The 9,355-nt window shown below is 34.2% G+C and overlaps 1 long non-coding RNA gene across 1 annotated transcript; it reads right to left on the bottom strand.

Moving 5' to 3' along the window:
- Positions 1-3,948: 3,948 nt before the first annotated feature.
- LOC138129589 (uncharacterized) lies at positions 3,949-4,600 on the bottom strand. Its single transcript, XR_011159268.1, has 2 exons — positions 4,486-4,600; positions 3,949-4,431 (listed from the first exon to the last, which is right to left on the bottom strand). It is a non-coding gene; the product is annotated as an uncharacterized lncRNA (long non-coding RNA).
- Between the last annotated feature and the right edge of the window lie 4,755 nt (positions 4,601-9,355).

Here is a 9,355-nt window from a genome sequence, read left to right as displayed (position 1 = left end):
GTTGGTCCGGCGTAAAGCACAAAGAGCCATCGCCAAATTTAGGTGGATAGTGACCCTTTAGGTACAGCTGACACGTGAAGAGAGGTACCCTTGTAAGTCTGTTAGAACCTTTTTCCCTTTTATTTTACCCTTTATTAGACCAGGCTAAACTGAGAGGTTCCAGGGCATCGCTTCGGGTTAAATTTAATTGGGGAAATAATTGAAATCTAAATCGGATCACATAGTTCGCATCTCAAACTCGTATAATGCTGTTCGCGCTATAAACTCATATATTTGCCCAGCTTAGTCATTTATTCATGAGTCAGATCTCAATTCGTGGGCCGTGAGTCAAATTTCATTGGGTCAAATTTCCACCAACTTCTGTTATTAAATTCATTTATTTATTTCTATAATTTGTTGGGACCAAACACCACCACACTCGATTATTTGTTAAATAAAATTTAAGTGAAGTGTGCTCAATCGTTTTAATTCTATTTGGAAAAACCTTCCGACGGTACGGCCTCTCGTTAGAACCTAATTAAACAAAATGAAAAACAAAACACAACGTAGGATCCCTAAATATTTCTTTCTCATTATTTTTGTTTCGTATTTTTCCGCAAAAATAACATCCGAGGGAATGCGGCAACCAACAATACACCAAATGAGGGAGAAAAAAAAATCATCGAGGAAAAGTCAAGGTAGTCGAAAGGTTACAATATGTATGCTCCATAGCAAAATTCAACCTTGCTCTTCGATGATGTGGTAGCAGTAGCGGAGCTGTTGCAGGTTTTCTAGAGGTAAGGCCAAAACTCTTTAACCTTCTTCTAACCGTACGAGAAGAAACGTTTGTTTGCCGGACATTTGCTAGACGCTGTGCAACAATATTGGAAGTCATGCCTCGATCTCGCAAAACACACATACGTATAAAACGATCATCTCTCTCGTCAGTACATCTTTTCCTGATCTTGCCTGATCCAGGCCTTCTCTTGTAAGAGCCAGTCTGGTTAAATCGTCTAATGACATTATTGACGGTACTTCGTGGGAAACCTAGAGCTTCAGCAATGTATCGCACACTACGTCCATCTTCCGACAGAGCAACTGCTTTTGCTACCTCTTCAGGTCCCATTTTTGATGAAAACAAGTTTTCACTTGCAAAAACTCACACCAGAAATTTTGACAGTTACCATAACACAAACACGGTCAGTTCCACAGCCTCCATATTTTTTTTTTTTAATTAGGATAGAAAAAAGATCTAAGCTTATTTTAAGGAAAACGTTCAACAATTTCATTATTGTCCGAGCAAGTTTTTCGGCTCTTTTTAGTTAAAAAGATAGTTTCTTGTTATTATAGCTGCCAAATGATTGAAAAATACAATTTTTATTGTAATATCTATAATAAAATGGAAAAAATTTAGGTGTCGCAAATTTTGTGTCCAACAGTGTATTATTATTATTATTAGATTGTGAGCTAACAGGCTGAAAGCCCAATTACAAGCCCCTAACAGTAGACAGAGTTATATCTTCACAGCTATAAATCACTGTGTTGTCATCTGAGAGGCCACTCTGTCAGACCCTGAAAAAGCTCTTAACTTGGTTCAACCTGCAAGCAAATATATCCACATTCATCTCTACGACTTCGTGGCCACGCAACATTTGGGTAACAGGAGACCGAAGACCGGCGTCCGTACGATATGGTGTAATGAGGAATGTATTGGTTGATCGAGAACCCGAACGAGGAACCCTAAGATTGACTCTTGAGAGTAGAACAGGGCAATGTAGAGATCCATGAAGCAGTTTATACAAAAAAATGACAGAGACTGCAGACCAAGCCTATTTTACTCGGTGGAGGAATACCTGAATGATAACTGTTCCGACGTTTTAACTGTGTGTAATTGTTAGTATAATTAACAACATAATACATTTAATGTCTCTGGTGGTATTAGTGTCATTTATTTATATAGTTTTCTTTTCTGACGACTGTAAATACTTTTGTATAGGAACAAGAATAAAATATTTATTTATTTATTATTATTTATTATCTAACAAAAGTTCCTGAGGATAACCCCTGAGGGGATACAAACCGTCTGACATAAAAATTGCGCTCTTGAGAAATCTACGTTGGACACGCTCTAACTGAGCAATATAGATATTGTGTATAGGCGACCATACCAAAGATGCATATTCGAGTTTCGACCTTACGTAAGTGATGTACAGCAGTTTTAGGGTCACAACGTCGCCAAATTCTTTGGCACTACGTAAAACAAAGCCCAGAGACTTAAAAGCTGCACTTGTGATAGATAGAATGCAGTGGCGGCTGGTCAGGGTAGGCAAGGTAGAGCTGGTGCGTTATCTCTTGACACGCGAGTTAAAGTTGCGCAGAAGACTAAATTCAGACGACTAGTCACGAACGGCTCCCACCCATTCTAAAAAATCGCCGTACTACGATATTGTTGAATTGCTGCTGAACCGATGTTTGCCGATAATTCTCCTTCTCCCTGCTAAACTCCTCCCACCGCGCACCTCGCGTGTCAAGAGATAATGCACTAGCTGTAGGCACCGCCTAACCTTCGAGATTTAGAAAAATACATTTTTTATTTTAATACTGTTACGTAAGTATATTGTATTAATTTTAATTCTCATTTTCATCGGATCTTTTTGTAAGTTTTGTAATGAAGTGCGAAATAAGTCGTGCACCATAGCTATCCATCTCACTGCTCTACTCAGCCTTTAGCGGGTCGGCGACAATCTGGAAGTTTTAAGATTTGTCTGTTTTATTTTCCACTACGATAATTACAAAGCGAAAAGCTAAGCGCTCTTGCGTGACATCAATGGTTGACGTGTTAAAATTCACAACAAAATACAGGATTTCAGGCGATTTCTTCGTTCGCCTCCGCCGCTTTTCGTGAGCACACGTGAAAAATGTATCGTGCTCGGCTAATTTCAACTTTATGGCAAGTTTGCTTTAGTCAAGGTTGTTTCAGTGTTTAGCGGTAGTAGTTAAAACAGGTGATTTAGGTGATTCCTCGGAGGTCCTCAGGTGTTTTTCAGGTGTTGAATTGCTTTGGCAGGTTTTGTCCAGGTCAGGTCAGGTTGGTATAATAAGTAGGTACTGTCTGTAAGTTTATAATAAAATACAATATTTTTTCTATGATTGATTCAAAAAATTGAAATTAAAAATTCAAATTTTTGAAGGAACTCTGAAGTTTCAATGCAGTGACCATGTTGCTAGGTAACTAATAAAAAACAGTGCGTGAAATGAAAAACAGAAATAGTCGTATGCGTGAAATTGCATTTCACACACTGTTTTGTATGGTTTCTATGGTTTCGATCTTACTAACAATGCAAAAAAAAATACACGTCAGAAAATGACCCACTTCAGGCACAGATAACTATGCGTGAATTTCAATTTTTTGAATCAATTACATATAGAAAAAATATTATTTTTGTTCTTATATTTATTATCGTAATTGAAGCATTGGGTGGAAAAACAGCGTTAAGCTATTAACGCTGTTTTTTGTATTATTGGTAGAAACGATTGCTAAGGTATCTAGGATACCGTAGTGAAAATCTCAATTTTATCTAACGCAAGGTTAAGAAGTTGTAACTGAAAAAATAACAATGGGCCGTATCAGCGGTGAATATGCTCATGAATCCATCTCTTTCCCACTGGTTATATTTGCATAAAGTTATATCTTTGATTTTATATTACTAGATTTGCCACCAATGGAACCAGTTTTCCGCAAACTTTTGGATGCGGATACCAGAGGGAGCGCCTATTGCCGCTGTGTGAATTCGGTTAGACATACGTTACGTTTCTGTCGCCAGAGTAAGCTTGTCGTAAATTTTACGTTAAAATAAAATATTAAATAATTATATGTAACACAACATTGATTAAAATGTGATTAGTGTTGAATGAGCAACCTAAAAAAAATACATACACAAAGAGAATGGTAACAATAAAAAAAAAATACAAACTTTCAAACTATATTATAACTACATACTGTCATTATGTAACAAAATGATGGGACAAAACAACGTACATATAAATAAATATATTTCCTACAGGAAGCACCCAATTACAGGAAATAATGTGCTGAGAGCACGGTACATACGACAAGATTCCAGATAATGATCTCAACTCTCTAAAGACAATAGTCGGCATTCTACAGCGTCGAGAATTGTCTTCAGAGAGTCAAAGTGTATGTCACACCTTGTAGCGAACTGATTAAAGTTGTTACACATTAAAATGACCGGCGACTTAAGTAACACATTTGTTCTGTAGCTAGGAATATAAAACGTAGTAGAAATAGTTAACTTAACAGTAACACAAACCGGAACACTGCAGAAAAGCGAAAGAGCGGAGATCCAAAGACGAACTGTTCACGACCAGCGAAAGAACGAAAAATAGTAAAGAACGAAACAGCGTCCGCACCACAAAACACCTAAGCACGTGCTAAAAACAACTTGGTCTTGGTCTTGGTATTTTTATTTTACCAATTTTACCCACCAAGTTTCTGTTGGCAGTGTCATGGAGGAACGATGGTGGGGCCATCTATAAAAAGTATGATTAACTAAATATGTGTTTCTCGCTGTTTCATATGAAGTGCCAACCCCCTGATGTTTCCAGAACACGACGGGAACAGACGAGGCGACGAGTTACTGTTTAAAATATTACTGGACGTATAACGCAATGCGCTTTATTTCATACTGTAATCACTAAATCATTGTTTTAGTTTAAAAAATTATTATAACTAACTGTTTGTTTGTTGCCTTTTCACGTTATTTATCTCAGGAAACTAACACGAAATATGTACTTAGTTCTTTGTGTATTAAGAACGCAAAGTGATACATTGTTGATTGAGAGATTGACAATGTACTATTGGGAGCATGGAATTTCGGGCAGCTATTTATATGTCATTTAAAAAAACCCAATGTAGTCTGAGCTTTATTGTCATAAATGTTATAACAATTAATTTTGACGAAATAAACACAGTTATGCACAATTATTTTACATTTTAGTTATTACAGTCACGGACAGAAAAAAGTGGGACAAGTCTCATTACGAAATTTAACTAAAATTGAGTTAAGTAGGTAAACCTGGTTTACTATAATAAATAAATAAATATTTTAATAGTAACCATATACTCAATTTCATATAAATGTGCATCTAAGTAAGCCATGAAAATCTGATTTTCTGTTGGTAGTAAAGCTAAAGCTAGTGACTTTAACTTTCAAAGTTGCTTGCTCTGCGCGAACTCGATTTGACTAATTTTTTAGTTTTTGTCCATTTTAACATTGCTGATTTCAAAAGCAATGTTAGGTCTTTTTACTGATTAAATTAAAGTAATTCTTATTTGTTTTTGTCTTTGTATTTTTACCAAGTAAAGATTTATTGGACATGACCTTCATAAATGTGACTTTTGTAATGTAACTAAATTAAAGGTGCTTTTACAAATGCACAGCTCACTTGATGAACATTTATATGAAATCAATTATAGAAATAGTAAAGAGCCTTACATTAGCGAAAAAATATTGTCCTATTTTTTTGTCCGCGACTGTAATTTCCAAAGTTTAATAAAAGACTGTTTAGTTTCCAGAAAATCACATCTAAGCACTTGCAACTTTTCAGGACTGATGAATGCAATTTGTCAAAATGACATGCAACAATAGTAGATATTAACATGAGGTTTATTAAGTCGTCTAGCATCTAAAGCCTATTTCACATCTTATATCAGTCAAATTTCAAGTCTGCCCGAAATTCCGTGCTCCCAATAGTACACTTGCGCTCGCAACACACAACATTTTTTCTACAATCGCAACTATGACTACTATGTACATACATATTATTTTATTTGGAGCAAATCAATGTAATACTTTATTAAAATCAGAAACTAATTATTCACAATAGGAGAATATATGTTACTGCCGGGTTGCCTATGAAAATATAGCCGCAAGTATTTTTAATTAAAATTAAATTAATTAATTTTTTTCGTTCACTCGTTTTTGATAAATTATAATTCATTTCAAAGAGAGATATGTAAAGAACTTAAAAAGTTTGAGTTGCCATTTCTCACTTGGTCCCAACCCTTTGGCAACCCGGTGTAAACAGGTACGTCTCTGTTTAATTTATAGGTACGTTTATGTCATAACCTCTCCTCATAAATTATATCAAAATAAAGCTAACTTTTTTCTCTGCACGATGGAATACCGTTGCTTATAGAAAAGTGGCCGCAAATAGAGGCAACTGTTAAAGATAGATATGTAACAGCGAAATGAAGGAAGGTTTTTATTCTAAGGGTAGGTGATACCGAGGTATAACTAAATGAGTTCTATACTATCTTGTATAATATAGAGGATATTTTGGGGCATAAGGAATGGTCATCTACAACTTTTTTTAATAGGACCGAACTTTGAAAACGGCCTTTATACGTAGTTGATGTGTACTAAAAACTACGTTTCTCGTAACATTTAACGCTGTCTTAATTCAACTATTGAGGCTATAACTTTGATTTTCTGTATATTTATATTAAAAAATACAGCGCTCCCAACAGTCAACTGGAAATTTCGCAAATATCGATAATTTTGAAAAAAATTATTAATAAATTTAGATTAATCAAAAAAGCGCATCGTAAACTTCACTCTGCTGGGACCTATTTGAAATATTGAAAATTTCGATACACATGCAGCGAGTCAAATGTGACTAAGATATTGGAAAAGTGTTTAAAATAAGAATTAAGTCAGTAGCCCGTATACTTTTTGAGAAAATAATTTTTCTATTCGACGAGCGAACGCGCCGGGCGGCCTGGCAGGAGATTATAACCCGGCACGCCTATTTAGTCGTCTATCGATATACTCGTAGGGAGTGTAGCAGTCTAAAGACAAAAATTTTGAGTATAAGTATAGTTTTTTTGTATATTTGCTAAAATTTACCTACTTTAAATGCTTTCATCTTCGTCATATTCATCCTCAAATATACAAGAAACATTGTTCTGACATTTTTAGCAAGAACAATCACTCCAGGATCTTAAGTCTTCCTTCATGCACATACATTTATTGTTTTTTTTTTTTTAATTTAAGAAGGATAGATAAGTAATACCATTAAAAAAAAAAGCAAAATATTATATCTCGTCGATTCTCCTGTTCCTATAAAAAATGTTAGAAAAATGTCTTCAATTCTACGTAAAGCAAGGAGTAGCTAAGGCACGTAAAATTTGAAATATATCCTTCAGGCAGTTTATAACATTTTTGTCATGAACTTATGCTCTAATTCTATTCTAGTGCGTTTTGTAGTGTTGGGTTAATTTAATACAATTTAAAATCTCCTAATCTAAATAAGGGCATTTTACAACCTGTTTTAGCTACAATGGATCCCATACCTAATGAGCTAATGACATTAGAAAACTGATGAACATTTTTTGCACAGACCAATGATACCAAAATAATAAATGTATAAAAAACACATATGCGGTTTACAATCGATAATTGATAAATGTAGGATTTGCGGAACTGAAGGGGAAACAATTGAACACATTATTTCTTCTTGCACCGTTTTGGCTCAAAGCGAATATAAAAAACGACACGATATATTCGCTAAAATTATACACATGAATTTAGCTGTTAAATTCAATTTATTAAAGAACACACAACCACATTATAGTTATACACCAGAAAGTTGTTTGGAAAATGACAGTTACAAGTTATATTTTGATAGAACAATTTTAACTGACATTCATATTAAGCATAACAGACCAGACATTATAATTTTAAATAAACAACAAAAGCAAGCATATCTTTTAGATATAGCTGTTCCAAATTCACGTAATATAACACAGACATATAACACAAAAATTAATAAATATTTAGAGCTGTCCGTTGCTATGAGAAATCTTTGGTGTTTAGAAAAAATTTCGATTTTACCACTTGTAATTTCAGCAACGGGAATAGTACCGCAATCTCTTTTTAAAAATTTAAAAATTCTGGATTTAGATAACACATTGGTAGTTGAAATTCAAAAAGGTATATTATTATACTCATGTCACATCGTGAGGAAGTTCCTTAACATTGACACAGAACATAATACACAACAAAGTCAAAATGCGGAGGCAAGACGCCGGTAATTATGTTGATAAGCACTGCACTATTACTTGATAGTAATATCCGTAATAGTGTATGTACTCCGGCAAAATTGCCGTGCCGCCGGGTGGAGGTGGGATAGTAAAAATGTATAAACCATTCACGATTATTTCAAATTCGGACTATCTATGAAAATCTGACATTTTAGTTGGCAGTATTGTGATTTGTCTTAATAAATCTATTTTAGGTTATAATTCAACCGAACACTACTCCCAACTTGTTACATTTTTTAAATAATTAAACGCATTAGGAACAATAATCGTAAAATTGTAATTGAAATGAAACATACATATTTGTAGGGCAGTTCTGGGTAAATTCTTATTAACTAAATTAATGACGGAATTGACAACAATGCGAATATTTAAAAACGAAACGTCATATGACAGGACCTGACGCCAATCTAACAAAAAAACATCGCGGCCTCCTGCGTGTTTAAAATAATCGTGAACGGCATATACAGGGCAAGTCACATAAGGTTTATTTCTGAATTTATTTTGTACGCAACCAAGAATACTAATTACGCTGACCACTTGATACCATTTCTGTGGCGGTCGTGAAAAAGTAGGTAAGTCAAATAATTTCAAAAATGAGTTAACGATGTTTACACCTTAATAATAAATCATGGAATTAAATAATTCAGATTTTCACAGTTTAAAATTTACTTATATTGAAAGCAAGTACAGGTAGAAAGAAGTTTCTATTTAATTACAGGATTTTAAGAATGATATGGAATTTTGAATCGTTGCCCTGAAAAATTTACATTTTCGACTTACCTACTTTTTCACGACCGCCACAGATTTATAATGTGATTTTATTTAGTAATCCACGTAGGTATGTAATTTGGCTAAAAATGTCAAAATGACAGTTGATGAATTTAATTTTTGATTTCATTAATTAGAACAGGAAAACGTCATTGTGACATTTTTACCCAAATTACATACCTACGTTGATTACTAAATTAAATCACCTTATAAATGGTATCAAGTAGTCAGCGTCATTAGTATTTTTGGTTGCGTACAAAATAAATTCAGAAATAAGCCTTACGTGACTTGCCCTGTATGTGCATAAAAGAAGGCTTAATGCTGCACATTGTTCTTGCAAAAAATGTCACAACAATGTTTCTTGTTTAGGTATATGAGAATGAAGATGACGAAGAAAGCATTTAAAATAGGTAAATTTTAGCAAAAATACAAAAAAATTACCGACTCAAAATTTTACGATTATTGTTTTTAGACTACTACAAT

The sequence above is a fragment of the Tenebrio molitor genome, chromosome 4 (genome assembly GCF_963966145.1).
Source record: "Tenebrio molitor chromosome 4, icTenMoli1.1, whole genome shotgun sequence".
Lineage (NCBI taxonomy): Eukaryota > Metazoa > Arthropoda > Insecta > Coleoptera > Tenebrionidae > Tenebrio > Tenebrio molitor.
Note: the sequence above shows the minus strand (reverse complement) of the source record. Positions and strands in the feature narration are given on the sequence as shown.